The following is a 17,379-nucleotide window of genomic DNA, read 5'->3' as shown; positions in this document are numbered from 1 at the left end:
GATGAGGTATACACATCAGGTACTATGAAAGGGGGACAGGGTGGGGACCCTCCTGGCACACAGAACAAGGGGATGCAGAAATGAAAGGAAGGTGGGATTCCTTAGGGACAAAGGGGGCAACGTGTGCAAGAGGAGGGAGGAGGTAGTGGAATGCTTTGTGGAATTCTATAGAGAGCTGTACACTAAACGGGAGGATGAATCGATAGAGGACATCTGGACCTACTTGGCTGAGCATCCTCTGCCCCAGCTGATGGGCCCAGAATGGGAGGTATTGGAGGGGGAGGTAACGGAGGAAGAGGTGAAGGGAGCTATTCAGAGATTGAAAACGGGGAATGCCCCAGGGGGCGATGGTTGTAGTGCCAACTTCTATAAACAGCACCAATCTATTTTGGTGAAGCCACTGGCCAGGTTGTTCAATCGAATTAGGGGTCAATATACATTCCCACCAACATTCCTACAGGCTTTAATTGCTGTGATACTCAAACCGGGAAAGGACCTGGCGGAATGTGGTTCATATAGGCCTATCTCCCTTTTGAATATAGATGCTAAGATCTTTGCCAGAATCTGGCATCTCACCTGGAGAGATACCTCCCCACCTGATCCACCCGGCTCACGTGGATTTTGAGTTGGACAGACAAGTTGCCGACAACATGCAAAGGTCTTTTCATTTACTGAACTCGAGGGTGGTCCGGGAAGAGGGGGCTCTTCTACTGGCACTGGGTGCCGAAAAGGCCTTCAATAGGGTCAGCTGGGCCTTCATGGGGGAAGTCTTTACATCTCTGGGGATGGGGCTGGGATAGCTAGGCTGGATGTCGGCTTTATACTCTTCCCTCTCATCTAAGGTGGTGGCAAATGGAATTGAATCAGGGTTGTTCCCGCTGGGCAGGGGCACATGGTAGGGTTGTCCTCTATCCTCCCTTATATATGCATTAGTTATGGAACATTGGGCGACTTTGGGAATCACACTGCAAGATTGGCCTGTTTGCCCAGACGGTGCCTCGGGTGCTGCTAAGTTTGGTGCAATATGGCAACCTCTCGGGGTTCAAGGTCAACCTAGGGAAGCCAGTGGCATTTGTAGTGGGTGATCTGTCCTATACGGAGATGGAATATGTGGGAGGCCTCCACTTTCGAATTCAGAGGGACAGGTTTTGTTACATAGGTGTCCAAGTGATGCAAAGCCCTGAAGGTCTTTTTGCTAATAATTTCTTACCTCTTTGGTCAGTGGTGAAGAGAAATATTGAAAGGTGGGCGGGATCAGGATTCTCATGGATGTAACGCCTCAACCCGGTATAAATGGTGATTCTCCCCAAGTTCTTATTCTTGTTTCAAATGCTCCCGATGCCCAGGACATTTTAGCAGGAGGTGAGGCGAGTCCTCCTGCGGTCTCTCTGGGTGGGCAAGAAACATAGAATCTCCTACGAGGTACTGACAAGGCCAAAGGAAGATGGAGGAGTGGGGTTCCCAGATTTGGAGACATACTATAGGGCTTCTCAATTAAGGATACTAGTAGATCACTTTACTCTGGGAACGGGGAAGCAATGGGTGGCAATGGATAACACGGTCTTATTCCTGGTTACGTTAGATGAATGGCTCTGGGTTCCCAAGGCGCGCATCCCGAGAAGGGTCCTGCAGCACCCGGTACTGGGGTCTTATGATCGGTATTGAAAGAAGGGGGATATTATAGGTGGCTCACAACATGGCCCTCCACGCTGAGCTGTATTTGGGCCCCCCGATTAGGGACAAGATTGATGAACCGAATGCTTTCCAGCAGTGGTATGAGGCTGGTTTTAGCAGGGCAGGACAGCTGTGGGTGGGGGGATCCTTTAGGCCCCTGAAGGACCTATTAATGCTCTGGGGCTGAAAGGAGTTCTCACTGAAACCTCCTGGGGGAACACCCTTATGAGAGACCTAACAGACTTTGAAAAACTCCTCATCTCAAGACGGGGATTTAAAGGGAGTGATATCTCAACTCTACAAACTTCTGCTTTTTGTGAATCCAAGGGATCATCCGCCAGCGCAGACACAATGGGGGAAAGACTTAGGGGAAGAAATTGATGATAGGAGATGGTCCAATATGTGTAGGCGAGCCAACCACTCAAAGTCCTCGCTCCAATACCGACATCAGGCCCTGAAGGTGTTACATAGGTGGCACTACCCTTCACAGAGGATAGCCCGGATGAGTGTGGGGTACAATCCGCATTGTTGGAAATGTCGGATAGAGAAAGGAGACTATATATACATGTGGTGGAAATGCCCAATAGTGCTGACATACTGGGGAGAAGTTTCGTCCTGGATTAAGGGAGTTGGCGGAGTGGTGAGGACCCCATTCCCATGGCTCCATCTTTTTGGGATCGATGTGAGCGGGGAACACAATGAGACTCATGGTGCATATGGTGCAGTTCATGTTGGTGCCAGCCAGGTGTTGCCTGGCCCAGAAGTGGAAAAGTTAAAACATAACTGGGGAAAAAGAATGGATCACCAAAGTCCTTGCAATTTATGATATGGAGTTCCTAACACATCTCGTGGATGAGTCCAAATCGGACATTGAAGGAATGTGGCTTCTCATTTTTGAAAAATATGGATGGGTGGCCTAAGGGGGTGGGGGCATGCCTGGTGGGAGGCTCGGGAAAGACGAACTTCCAGGGGAGGTATGTTACTCAGAAAATATAATGTACGTGATAAACAATGCAAGGTGAATGGGATTGAGCCCAAGGCGCTAGGGTGCATAAACGTAATGTCCTGACTTTATCCTGGAGTGCTAATCATGAGCTTTACTAAGGTTGCAGATATTATTGCTTGATCCATGTCTGAGGGAAAGGGGGGCGGGTTGGGGGAGGGATATTGTTATAATTGTACCTAGTAGAGGAGCTATGATGAACAATGTGTGATGTTATAACCTAAATGCCAATAAACCTTGATATAGGTTCACCTGTCACTGGTGTTAATTGTAGGAGATCTCCAAAAACAATAACATATTTCACTCCAATTAGTTCTTTATGATCATTTTTAAGGACTTCATGCAATCTGAGGCAGTGGTCGAAGTGTATCAAAAGAAGTAGTGGAGCTATGTTCCCTGCTGGCCTGCACCCACTCCCCACAAATCCTATCACCATGTCCCCTCCCACACACAATACACACCACCAAACACTTGCACCTGCTGTTTAAGGGAACGTTCAGTGCAGTGCACTGAAAGTGCAAGTTTCAACTTCTTCCTACACTTTCATTTTAAAACGAAACCATTCCAGAACGGTTTCTTTTTAAAATAAAAGTATAGGAGCTGTGAAAGGCAATTAAAAAAATTAGAGGAGCACTGCTCCCGACCGCTCCCGCTCACTTCGACCACTGATCTGAGGTGAGTTAAAGCCAACATTAGGTTGGAAACCATGCTTACCTCATCTATTAGGAACATTTGCATTTGTTTCAGAATTATGTGTACTTCAGTAGCAGCTTCTGCTGATAGTTTCCAGTACTCTAATTTGTTTTTGTGTTCTACTGGAAGGACAGTAGTCAGTGTAAAGTAACACCTTCTATGTTGTAAGCAGCTAGACCTGTGGGGGCTGTTACAACAGCTGAAAGTTTGTTGTTTATTAAGTTTTGGAGGAATTTGCTGATGATTTTAATTAAGAATGTTTTTCTAGACCCAGCTTCAACCCTTAAATAGAGGTGTTAGGCACACACAATTAGACTAGTGACAGTACAATTTCACCTTTGGTACAAGCCTGTACTACACAGTTAGAGTGGTAGCAGTGGCTGATCAGCCAGACTTAGCTCAAGAATAAGTGAGCAGTATCAAATAGTTACACAAAGGACAGCAATTACTGTGATTCAGGCAAACACTGACTCAAGGTTTCTAAGTAAAAGAATATATATTTATTTACTCAACAGGTGTATAACATGTCACTATTATAAGCAAGTTTAAAATCACAATCTTAATACACCACACCACTTCCCTTAAATTCCATACAAGTTAAGCTCACAAAATGAAGTGGGAGCAAAATGGCACTCCAGCAATTTAAAAGGGAGGGAAAGACAAAGTTATTAGAAATTAAGTCAAACCCACAGGTAAGTACTCAGGGCAATTGAACAAGAGGAACTTCAGTGCGGAGATCAGATAGAAAAGGCTTAAGGCCAAAGTCAATGGGTCAAAAGTCTATTGCTCAAGATCACACAATTCAGGATAGTTTGCGGTAAAGTTTGTGGCACGGTTTCTGGACGAGGTTGGTTGAGAGAAAAGTTAGTTCAAAGAGAAGAGAAGGACAAGCCCTCGGATTGGAGACATATTTCAAACACTTTCACCGCGAATGAACGAAACGAGCAACCGGATTTGCACAGTACCTTAAAATGGAGAGGGAGCTGTAGCTGAGGCGGACGTTCCTGGTGGTTCCTGCAGGCTCACGGTTCCTGAAGCGACTGTCGAACTGAAACGAAATAGGAAGCTGGAGGGTCCTGCGCCACCGCTGGAAGAAGCCAGCAGCAGAGCAAAACAACAAACAAAAGGTGCGCTCCTTAAAACCCAAGCAGGGTCCGACCTTCCTGGCTATCCGGCCCACAGTACCTCTGTACAGTGAATTCGACCAGAGGAGGGGTCCTTGCTTGTAGTTTGGGTGAACTGGTTGGTCCCACTAGCTCAAGGGAAGAAGTTTCCTGGAAGATCTTCTCTGTCGCCAGATTTGAAGATTCGGACCTGCAGCAGGGCTTCACTGCGCAGTTCAGTAATTGTAGGGGTCCTCTTCAGCTCCTCGTAGGTTCTTTCATTCCAGTGGCGACTCTGCCATTCCAGTCCCGGAGACCTGCTTTTTATGCAGTTTTCCCCCATTCATACAACCTGGCTGTCAATCACACAGCAGGGTGGCTGTCCTGGCAGGAGAGTCACCTAGCCAATCAAACAGAAGTGCGACTTTGGTTACCAAGGGATCCCACGGCAGGGTATCTGAAGACCACTCCCTCACATCCTGCCTACCTAGATTTTCAAGCGCCTTAAGGAGGGCTTCTGTGCAGAAGCCCGCGAAAAGACAGTGAACAAAGGAATCATCCCTGGTTTGGCGCACACAGAAAAACACGAGAAAGACTTTAACAAAAAGAAATGGCGAATAAACCCAGCCGGAGCCAAAATAAAATGTATTTGGTCAAGTGGGTTTATGTTCGAGGCTAATATAATAGCCTAAAACATTACCACATTTATGTAAGATAATTGCGGCAGAAAAGTTAGGGTAGTACCACTGCCACCAGACAAGTCTTGATGTAATGCGAGCGAAACAAGGCTCCAAGAGACACAGACAAAAAGGGATAAGAATTAACCCTCTCCAGTACTACATGTAATATGGTGTGTACTGGGTCTGTGGTTTAAAGTGACTAAAGTAAAGTTAATGGCAACTTATTATCTGTTCTGAGGGACAGTAGTCAGCCCCAGTAAATGGAGTCAGTGGGAAGTCTCAAAGACAACCCTGTGTCACTGCACTGAGGGTGCTGTGTAACACACATGAACAATAGGAGGCCCTGGCGTAGGTGAGGCGCCAGTGCTCAAGATCACACAAAAGGTGAAACCACACACAGCAAAACACATGTAAGAGTGGGAAAAAAAGGCTCATAAGGTTTATCATTTTGACATGATGAACATGAGGGTCTTATTCACAGACAGAGGTATCGTGTGCTCCACACCTGGCATGTGTTCACTAAGAGCAATGCTAGTGATACACGCCATGGCACTTAATGTAGCAGTATGAGTCATCCCTGTTAATCCATTGATTTCATTCATGGCATTACAGTGCCCTCATGAACAGTGCCTCAGATTACCAGAACACGCTGGAGAGTGCCCACTGATTTCATTTTTAAACCTGTGGTGTCCTACGAGTTGGTTGCAGACACAATACTCTCCCTAGATCTAGAGGGTTTACTGGTGTCCACAAAAAGAATTGTAGTACTAGGTACTAACCCCCACGGGTGCCAATGACGCACCATGTTGTGTATTGATTCCACTGTACCCCTGAAACAATTGACGGGTGCAGAACCTTTTGAGGTTGACAACAATGATGGGGAGATCATCCTCGAGATTTGCATACCTTGTGAGATAATGGTACAATACCGAAGAGTTCAGAGCCCCCTCATGAATGTTGTCGCACCACCCCCATTCAGCCAGGCAGACTTACAGTACGTCCCCACACACTTATGTAAAAACAAACCCACATGATGTAGGGATGCTAATAGAAGTGACCCCTGTAAAAATCACACCCATGGTGGGGGGAGTACTCCTACGGGTGAAAAAATGCCCGCTGTCCAGTGAAGCAGAGGAGGGGATCAGGGAAACAATACAGGCCTTGCTACAGCAAGGGATAATAGTACTCATTGCCTCACTATGCAACACCCTATCAAAAAGGCAACAGGAGGCAGTTGGAGGATGATCCAGGATCTCCACCCCCCTTAATGACCTGGTACAGAAGGAGTTTCCACTTGTCCCCAAACCAGTGTCCATTTTGTGCAGCATGCCCAAAGAGGCAACTCATTTCTCTGTTGTAACTAAATAGATTTTGTATAGCGCATCACTTACCCAAAGGTTTCAGGGCGCACAAAAGGACAAAACAACAAGCAATAAATCAGCTCAGTATAGGGGGAATTGAAAGGTCACTTTGGATAAGATGACCAGCAGAGTCCTGTCAGATGTCCGGGTTATTCAGGTACTTAATTTAGGCGTCAAAAAGAAATGTCTTGAGACGCTTTCTGAACTGCTGCAGTGTTACACATTGTTTTAGGTAAAGTGGAATCGCATTCCTGTTTTTTGGAGCTAAGGTGGAAAAACTTGCTCTGCCCAACTTCTTCAGAATTATGCGTGGTTGGGTCAGTAGCATCTGACTATTAGATCGCAAGGCACGCTTTGGTGTGGCCATTTTTAGCCTAGATGTAAGATATTCCGGAGCATTACCTGAAAAGCATTTAGAGTTTAATCGCTGCTCTATTCAGAGCCAGAGTCGTTTTTTCCGATATTCTGTGATGTGGGATTGACACCTCAACCCACATACAGCCTGAACTGCTACATTTTGTATGGTCTGAAGGCTCCTGATATCACCTTTGGAGGTTCCGGCAAAAATGCTGTTGCAGTAGTCTAACTTTGTGTTAATTACAGCTGCTTCAATTGACGATCTATTAACTTCTGATAAATAAGGACATACAAGGTATGTGAGGAAGGGACATGATGATTTAAGATATTACACATACTTCTGAAAAGTCAAGTGAACATCAAAGAAAACTCCAAGGGTCGTTACATGTTCGGATACCAGAATGTTATTACCACCTATTTCAAAGGCGTCCAGGTTTTTTAGCCTGTGGGGTGTACTAATCACCAGTGACTCTGTTTTCTTGTCATTAAGGGCAAGGGCGTTTAGGGCCATCCATTTCTGGAATGCCTCATAGATCCCATTAATAGTAGCCATATCATCTATATAAACCCCAGATAGTTTAATAACTATCTGGGTGTCGTCGGCATAGTTGGCAAATTGCATGCCCATATATTTTAGCAAGTCACATAGGTATTTGATATAAATGTTAAAAAGTATTGGGGACAAACATGATCCCAGAGGGACACCACACGTAACAGGGACTTTCTGAGTCTGTGCGGTTCCCTTGGCTACACAGGCACATCTGGGGACAAGGACAGATTTTAGCCATGCCACTGTGTCTGGGTAGCGTAGACCTATTTTCTGAAGTCTCTCTGCTAAAACATTATGATCTACCAAGTCAAACGCAGAAGAGAGGTCCAACAGAAGCAAAAAAGCAGAACTTCTTCTATCAATAATTTCCGTTATACTGGCCTTCAAGTCTAAAAGGGCTGTCTCGGTTCCATGGTTGATTCTAACACTGGACTGCTCATTGACCAAGAGGTTATTAGTTTTTTTTTTTTTTATTTATTTGCCTTTAGTTCATTTACAAGAATAATTTCAAGTAGAACCTTTGCAAAGGAGCAAGTTAAAATCCATGTATAAAGAGAGGAAAATTTAAACATTTGATTTTACATTATTTTACATTATCACACAATACTTTAAAATGCTTTAAAATACAATTTAAAATACAAGTGAAAAAAAATAAAAAGATATACCAATCAGTTTATCAGCTCAGCATTTCATTCTCCAGTCAGAATAAGTTCTTTTTCTATATGCTTACAAAAACGTACTAATTCATAGATTAAACGGTTGTGAGTTCCTTGCATCATGCGAGACCATAAAAACTCAAGGCAATCTTCAAACCCTATATCAACAAATTTCATAAATCTTGCTGTACGTATTTTGTTAAAATGGGGACAATAGAGAATGAGATGCTTCATTGTTTCATATGGTTCGTTACACTCATCAAATCGACATCCCACAGCAAATGTGGTGGTATTTGTTCGCCAATTCTTTATTCTATCTCTAGTATGATAAAGATTAAATCTAAATCGAATATATGCCTTCCTGGTAATTTCACAGGGGAATAAAGTGATATGTGCATAACGAGGGATGCGCTGTTTAACAAAGGCACCATATTCTTCATAAGATTTATAAGTCATAATCCGATCAATAGTTAGTTACGCACCAGTCTAAATCAAAAAGTTTTTTTTTTTGCATAGCACGGGCGAAGATGGATATCATTCACTGTAATATTCACTTCACTTAAAAGTTGTTGCATTTTCAATTGATAATTATAAAAGGAAGGAGGACAGTGGGTACCCAGCATCTTATACAAATCCGCATATAGCGAATTATTCGGTGGATAATTCATTTTTGCAAAATGAGATAACTGTCTCCATTTCCATCTAGACGATAGTGCCACCAATCCCAATTCATGGCGTATGATGGCATTTGGAATGGACATAGGCAAGAACATTGCTGCTTTTAAAAGTGAGCCTTGTACACAATCCAACATATTGGACATATCACACAAACATATATCTAGTGCATAAAGAATAATACTCTCAGTCTTCAGGGACATAAATTCAATTAACGGAGTTAATGAGAATTTGCAAAACCGGGTATAAATCCTTTTCATTTGCGAAAGGAGTGTCCTGGTTTTGGATTTGATTATGTCTGTCCATACCTTGAAAGAGGTTATTAGTTTCAACAAACATTTGAAGCTGTGTGTAAGCTATCTTGTCCAAAATGTTGAGTATAAACGGAACATTGGTGATGGGGTGATAGTTTTCTGGCACCAGGGGGTCTAGGTTGTCCTTATTTAAAAGTAGAGTAATCCAGGCCTCCTTGATGTCAGTGAAAACAACAGCCTGGTTGAAAGAGCGGTTAACACGTTCTGTAACCCATGGCGTAAGGGTATTTGCAAATTATTTAAAGAGTGTGGTAGGGAAAATATCCCCCTTACACGATGTGGGCTTAAGCCCTTCAATAATCACCAAGACCTCTTGCTCCGTCATTTTGGTGTAGGTGAAAGGTTTTATAGTTTGATCAGGATCCTCCAAAGCTAGAAGCATTGAGTCCTCAGTCAGACAATCTTTTTTCTGATTCGATCTTGATATGATATGATATGATATGATATTTTATTTATATTGCGCTCATACATGGGTGTTTCAGAGCGTGACCAGGCAAAGTGAGGGGGAGCAGGGGAGAAAAACAAAAACAAACAATCTTACGAGGCCCAGTGACATTGAGAACGTGCAAGTACATGGGGAAGGGAAAGGGGGTAAGTGCAAGGAAAAAAGGGGGGAGGTAAGTGCAGAGCATAGGAGAAACAAGATAAATAATAAGTTAGTGGATAAATTAATGAATAAATAAGGATGTTCAAGAGCAGTGGTAGTGCAGCCAGTGAAGGGTAATGTGCAGAGCAAGTCAGATAGGGTTAATCTGAATAAGTGCAGAGAAGGAGTGGGGGAGGAGCTGTATGGGTACAGATACAGGCTCCAGTGCAGGGATTGCCGGGAGCCCATGCAAGAGGTGACCGGGTGGGCAGGTAACTGAGCCCGAAAGGGCCCAGTTAGAAGATGAGGCAGTGCCAAGAGAGAAAAGCAGATCAACAGGGGAGGAGAGTGGCAAAGAGGAAGGTCTTGAGGAGCTTCCAGAACGGTAGATGGTTCTCCTCAAGTTTCAGGGTGGCAGGGAGGCAGTTCAAAAGGGAGGCCCCGGCCGCGGACAGAGATCTGCCCCCAGCTCGTTTCTTTGAAAAACGGCTGACCCTGAGGGAGTTAGAGGAAGAGGAGCAAAGGGCTCGAGAGGGGAGGTATTTACGGAGGGATAGTTGAAGATATTTTGGGTCCAGGCCCCAGAAAGCCTTGTGGACAATGCAACAGGTTTTAAATGTAATCCTTGCATGCACTGGGAGCCAATGGAGGGATTTCAGAGCTGGAGAGATACGATCCCGGGACTTGAGGCTGAGGACAAGTCTTGCAGCCCTGTTCTGGATTAGTTGTTGAGGGCGGAAAGTGGAGGCAGGTACATTTAGAAAGAGGCTGTTACATTAGTCCCGCTTAGAGAAAATCGGAGCTTGGGATACAGTGAGCTTCTGAGGGAAGGAGAGGAAAGGAAAGGTACCTCTGAGGAGGTGTAGTAAGAAGTTGGATTTTTTAGAGACTTCGGAGATGTGTGAGGGGAAGGATAGTGTGGAGTCAACGATGACCCCTAGGTTCTTTGTTTCGCAGGTAGGCGCAGGAGGAGGGCCAAGGGAGTCAGGCCAGAGAGTGAGGGGAAAGGATGGACAAGGTGTGCCAATGAGGAGGATGTCAGTTTTATTAGCATTCAAACAGAGATCGTTAGCGGCACACCAATTTTGATGAAGCTGAATCTTCTGACAGAAGCTATCAAGTATATCCTGGCACCAGTCAGTATTACTATTTAACCTGCATTCAATAATATGGCATTTAAGCTCTTTAAGAACTAGGAAAAGTTCTTTAGATTTTATGAAAGCCTTTTCAATTCTATCATTGAGAGATGATCGTTTAGACTCCACTGTAAGATCCTTATAATCCTTGACCATTATTTTAAAGGCTGCAAGAGCAGAAGAGGTGGGGTGGTTGTGCCATTGGCGTTCACATTTCCTTTTCTTTTTCCTAGTGGAAATTAATTACAGGGAGAAGCAAAGTTTGTATCCTTTTTGTTTCTCATTTTTTACAAAGCAGAGAGGGGCAAGGATGTCAAACACTTTATTTGTAGCATTTCTAAAAGCAGCAGTAAATTCTTCCAATGGCAATTTAACATCTAGGGTCCTCATCTTGCTTGATCTCTCTGTCTTTGACACTGTCAACCATGCCATCTTGCTCAACCATCTCTGTTGTAACCTGGGTATCACTGGTCATGCTCTGGCTGACTTCTTTCCTCTCTGACCGACCCTCCCAGGTCCAACTTGGGTCCTTCCTCTCTGCTATCTTTTTCTCTACCTGTGGTGTCCCCCAGGGGTCTAATCTCTCTCCCTGGCTGTTCAACCAATACATGGCACTCCTTGCCCCCCGCATCACCTCTTTCTGCCCCAACTTTCAGTGCTATGCGGATGACACCCAGCTCATTTTCAGGCTACCCTCGTCCTCCTCCTCTGCCATTGGTTCCAGCCCAGTTCCAGCTGCAGTGATCACCTTCTACTCACGTCAAAGGTCAGAAAACACATTAATATTACTGCCATACAACTATTTTATCACTCGGATTGTGCACTTGGCAGGCCTTAAGACAGGCATAAAGGAAGTTCTGGGGCACTCTAACCTTCACACACACATTTCACTCACTCCCCTGGTGACCAGCCGGCTTTAAGCTCTCCACCCTCGTTTTGAACTATAATTTATCCCTCCCAGCACCTCGCAATACAAATCACCTGATTTTTGCTTCTACAATGTACCCTGTCTGTCCTCTTTGAACATCTCCGGACTTGTTACTTTGGGGTTGGTGGTCAAAGGGCGCCTAGCACCATGGAATTCAGAGGTCTGGAGTTTTAGTCAGTTATATGGACTATAACTCGTGGTCGCCTGTGGATGGGCCATGCTTTGGACAGTGTAAGGTAACATGCACACCAGGCGTCGGTCTGTGATCGTGGCCTTGTAGGGCACATTTCTCTTGAACATCTTTGGAACACTGTTAGAACAATGACTAGGCGATGTGGCAGATGTGGCAGTTGTGGCTGTGGGCTGTCCTCATGGGAGCTCGGGCATGACTGGGGATTTCTCTTATCTCGTGATTTGGGTCTAGTGCATGCAATTCCGCATTTACTGTGCAGGCCTTCCCTTCTACCTATGGTTACTAATATCTAAGCAAAATAACAATGCTGCTTACGTCTTATGCTGCACTATGTGATAGACTATTTTTGGTTACATTGAAGTAGGGTCCTGTAAAACTCGGAGGTGGTCCTCCCACCATCTTGCCTCCCTCTTGGCCCATCATAGTGCTTCAAATGCATCTCACCTCACTGTAAAGCAACTGGGGGGTTAAAACAGGGCTGCCCCCTTCCCAACACTTGTTCCATAAGTGCCCTCTGTTGATAGTATCAAAGGCTTTCGATAGATTTACCAGAGCTCTATACAACAGTAAACTGTCCCTATTCCATCCCCTTTCTCAAAAGATATTGAAAATAAGGCCATTTAGAGAGGTCAACATTCCCTTTCAAAAGCTGATTTATTTTTTATCCAAGATTCCATTCCCTTCAGCCCGATTTCCCAATTCTTTCAAGACAGACCCTTAGTTTACTGTCTGCATCGAGGAGGGCGATTTGACGGTAACTTGCAGGATCCATCCGATCTTGAAGGTTGGGAATATTGTAGCTGTCCTCCAGCTTGGGGGACAGCTTTGGGAATGTACCACAGCTTTAGATAGGGTGAGGAGAACCACAGCTCAGAGATCTATATTCAATTTCAGAATTAGATTCATCAACCCATTGCGCCTTGCCGCCCTCGATGTGGAAGCCTTCCTTTGTCAGTTCTAACTTCCAGGGGGTTTGATCGTACCATGGCCTTCAACTGGATTCCTATAAAGATCCTTAAAATGTGACAGCCAGACAGTGTCAGACATTGAATTGCTTTGGGAAAGGGCTTGCCGACCATCATCCTCATTCACTAAGGCCCAAAGATTCTGAGTGATTTTAGTTACTATCGTTTCCAACATGAATTCTCCACGTCTTTGGGCTTTTAGCAGGTGGTTTGATCTTGCCCAATTTTTATAAACTGAAGTAAGCCTCCTTTTTTCCTGCTGCATTTCAATTATAGAATGGCAGCTGTGTTTCAGAACATGAATATTTTTCCTTAGCTCATGTTTACACAGCCAAGTTTTCTGATCGAAACCATGCTTATTGGAGGATATTGGTCCTACTCCCCATGTGTATTGGTCTTTCCAAGTTCCATATGAAATCTTGGAAGTTTAATGCAACACACACTCATTCGAGAGAAGTACCTGTCAGAGAGTTGGTACTAGAGTTATGCTATAATTGCTCCTACCTGTTTGCACATTGCATTTTTAGCCTAAATTGTGATTTTGAATCTAGGTGAACCCTGATGCTATAATTGCTCCTACCTGTTTGCACATTGCATTTTTAGCCTAAATTGTGATTTTGAATCTAGGTGAACCCTGATGCTATAATTGCTCTGTTTGCACATTGTATGTTTAGCCTAAATTGTGATTTTGAATATAGGTGAACCCTGATGCTATAATTGCTCCTACCTGTTTGCACATTGTATTTTTAGCCTAAATTGTGATTTTGAATCTAGGTGAACCCTGATGCTATAATTGCTCCTACCTGTTTGCACATTGTATTTTTAGCCTAAATTGTGATTTTGATTCTAGGTGAACCATGATGCTATAATTGTGCCTATCTACTTGCACGTTGCATTTTTAGCCCAAATTGATTTTTAAACCTAGGTGAACCCTGCTGCTATAATCGAGCCTACCTGATTGCACATGCATCTTAGCCTATTTCACCCTAGCAAATTTTGATTTTAGGTGAACCCTCATAGGCCACATTTGCCATCTTGATTGTACCTTATAGTCGCTCACTGGCCACATTTGCCTTCTTGACTATGCCTCTTACTGTTCGCAGGCCACATTGACAATTTTGTGTACCTTAGGATGCATTACAGCCCACTCTGAATTAACATGTTCCTGCCTACCACTAGCCAGGGCCACCCTACCCAATTTGACTGTGCCCACCACTACCCCAGCCCTCCCAGCATACAATCATGCCCATGACCCCTGCAAGCTCACCGTTGCCACTACTAGGTTGCTCTCTCTCATTGCAACACTTGCTGCTCTCCAACTTTACACCACACTCCACCCCCTCACATCACAAAGCCCCTTCCCCAATCCCACGCTACCCACTGCCCCGGATACCTCACAAACACACGCACCTCTAAAAGACGCACCCACCGCACCCTGCATCACAATAATGTATAGACTGGATAGACTTAGAGCTCACACACTGACTGCAGAATTCAGCACACAACCACCTCCCATAGAACACAGAAACTATAGATTAATAATAATAATTTTGCATTTATATAGCGCTACAAACCCTCAGGTATCTGAGTGCTGCTTATTATTACCCACGGTGTGTGGTGCTCATTTATCGACCTTGAAAGGATGAAAGGCTGAGTTTGGCACTGCTGGGAATCGAACCTGCGTCAGCAAGCTCGGCACGGATGTCAAAGCGAGCGCTCTACTCGCTGTGTCACTTGACCAGATTGAGCTCCCTCACCATTTCCAAACACATCCCTCGCACTGAACATCCACATACCTGCAAACAACCACTCACTAACCAAACCATACACCACAATGTCACCACACATAACATATCAGACACATCCACCACCCACACCTCCTCAAAGAAACTGCACACACCTCACATCAAAATTGCCCTCCTCAATGTCCGCTCCCTCCCAGCTCATGCATCTGATATCCATGACCTCATAACCAACAACAACATTGACCTATTAGCCATCACAGAAACATGGTTACATGAAGCATCAGGCTCCGCCGTTGCACTTGCACTACCACCTGGCTTCACCATACTCAGACAGGACCTGATCGAATAGGAGGCGGAGTAGCCATCATCTACAAGGAGAACCTCCAGCTCCGACCTGTCAGTCACCCCTCAACCAACAACTATGACCTCTTATCGGCCAAACTCACACTGTCACCAAACAGCACCATCAATATTCACTTACTATACCGCCCCCCAGGCAACACCCTAGACTCCCAGGATAACATCATTCACATCCTCAGCAATAATATCAAAAGCTCCACTAAGACCCTCTTACTAGGAGACCTCAATCTGGGATTCAATGATGCTAAAGACAAACCTGCGGTCTCCCTCACCAAGGAACTTAGTGACCTAGGCTTCACCCAGAAAGTAGAAAGTCCAACGCATGCCAAAAGCCGCATTCTAGATTGGATTGCGGACCATAATTGCCTCTCTACTATCACTTCCAACACCTCACTGCCCTGGACCGACCACAACTGTATCGAATTTTCTGTTCCTATCACCAAAAACCACAAAACCCTGACCCCGGCTCTCGCTGCACAAGTCAGAAGCTCTAAAAATCTTAAAGAGAATAACCTGCGCCCCTACCTCAACACCCCTGAACAAACACCCCCATTCGCAAATGACCCCAATATTCTAGCAGACATCTACAAAGATGTCATCACTAAATCCATCAATGAAATAACACCACTCGAAGTGAAAAAAGAAAAGAAATCACTACACACCAACTCCTTGTTCACTGAAGAGCTGCACTCAATGCGCTCCCACAAAAGAGCAGCACTAAAAAACTGGCAAACCAACCCCTGCAGCAATGGCAAAAACAAATTCAACTTAATCTCCCAGCAATACAAAACAGCCATCACCGCTGCCAAAGCCAACGCCTTCAACACACGTATCTCCAATGCCAAATCGCACTCCAAAGAAATCTTCGCCATTTTTAACAAACTCATCTCCCCCCAATACACCTGATGAAATAATCAAATATGAAGCTTGGTGTGCTAGTATCCAAGCTGCCATGCTACACAAAATGGACCTTCTCCAAAAGAAAATCAAAGACCATTGCAAAGCATTACCTCAACAGACAGGAACCAAGCCTACCAACTCCACACCCGCCTCATCTAAGCCCACCCACCATACCTGACTTCTCTTTCAGGGACGTCACTGAACCAGAAGTCATCAACTTAATAAAAAATCTCAAACCCTCCCCTTGTAAAGGCAATATATGCCCCCCAAAGCTCATCAAAGACTGTGCAGACTGCTTTGCGTCGCTCTTTACGGCATTCATCAATGCATCCTTTAAATCAGGCATTATCCCAGCGACCCTCAAAGAGGCCTGGGTCCGACCCCTCCTAAAAAAATCTACCCTCGACCCCCTACAACCCAACAATTACAGACCGATAACTGCAGGGCCATTCCTCTTGAAACTACTGGACAAACCCACACACTGCCAAATCCAACACTTTCTGGAAACCCATTCCATCCTTGGGACCAGGCAATCAGGCTTTCGGAAAGGACACGGCACCGAAACAGCCCTTGTGGATCTGAAGAGTCAGATCACCCAAATCATGGATAAGGGCAAGCCAGCCCTACTGCTCCTCCTAGATCTATCAGCCACTTTCTATCTGGTTGATCACAAGACCCTCACCTCACACCTCACACACTCAGCCAATTTCTCTAAAGAACCAGCTCTCTGGGTCACCTCATTCCTCGAGGGAAGAGCCATTAAAGTGTTCTCGGATACTGCCAATGCCACAACCACTACAATCCATTGCAGGGCCCCTCAAAGATCCTGCACTGCACCCACACTTTACAACTTGTTCACTAAACCTCTCTTCGACAAACTCGACTCAGATAGTATCACATACACGAACTACGCGGACGACACACAAGTACTACTACCACTCTCAGGATCATACCACGAAGACGCCAAGGCACTCCACACAATCTACTCCATCATCCAGGCATAGATGGCAGTTAATGGCATCTGCCTTAATGGAGACAAGACTGAAATCATGCTACTAGGTCAACAGAGCACCCTAGACAAACTGGACAAACTATACGCCAACTTCTCCATTGACAACTCTATCATCCCCGTATCCACAGCGGTCAAGACTCTGGGAGTATACCTAGACTCCTCACTATCAATGACCAGACAAGTCAGCGCAATCACTTCCTCATCTGCGCACACCACCAAACTCATAAACGCCATCAAGCCATACCTCTCAAAAACAAACTGCATCTCAATAGCCGGAGCAACCATTGGAGCCAAACTGGACTACAACAAAGCCCTCCTAGCAGGCACATCGGCAAAAAACCTAAACAGACTACAAGTCACACAGAACAATGCTCTCCGGGCCGCTCTTAGCATCCCAAGAAGAGAGCATATCTCCCAGGCCAGACACTCAGCCCAATGGCTCCTGGTCAAAGAGCGAATCACATTCAAAATCCTCACTCTCACACACA

Source organism: Ambystoma mexicanum, chromosome 4p (genome assembly GCF_040938575.1).
Source record: "Ambystoma mexicanum isolate Mex_15411 chromosome 4p, UKY_AmexF1_1, whole genome shotgun sequence".
Lineage (NCBI taxonomy): Eukaryota > Metazoa > Chordata > Amphibia > Caudata > Ambystomatidae > Ambystoma > Ambystoma mexicanum.
The sequence above is the reverse complement of the archived record's forward strand: the minus strand, read 5'-3'. Positions refer to the sequence as shown.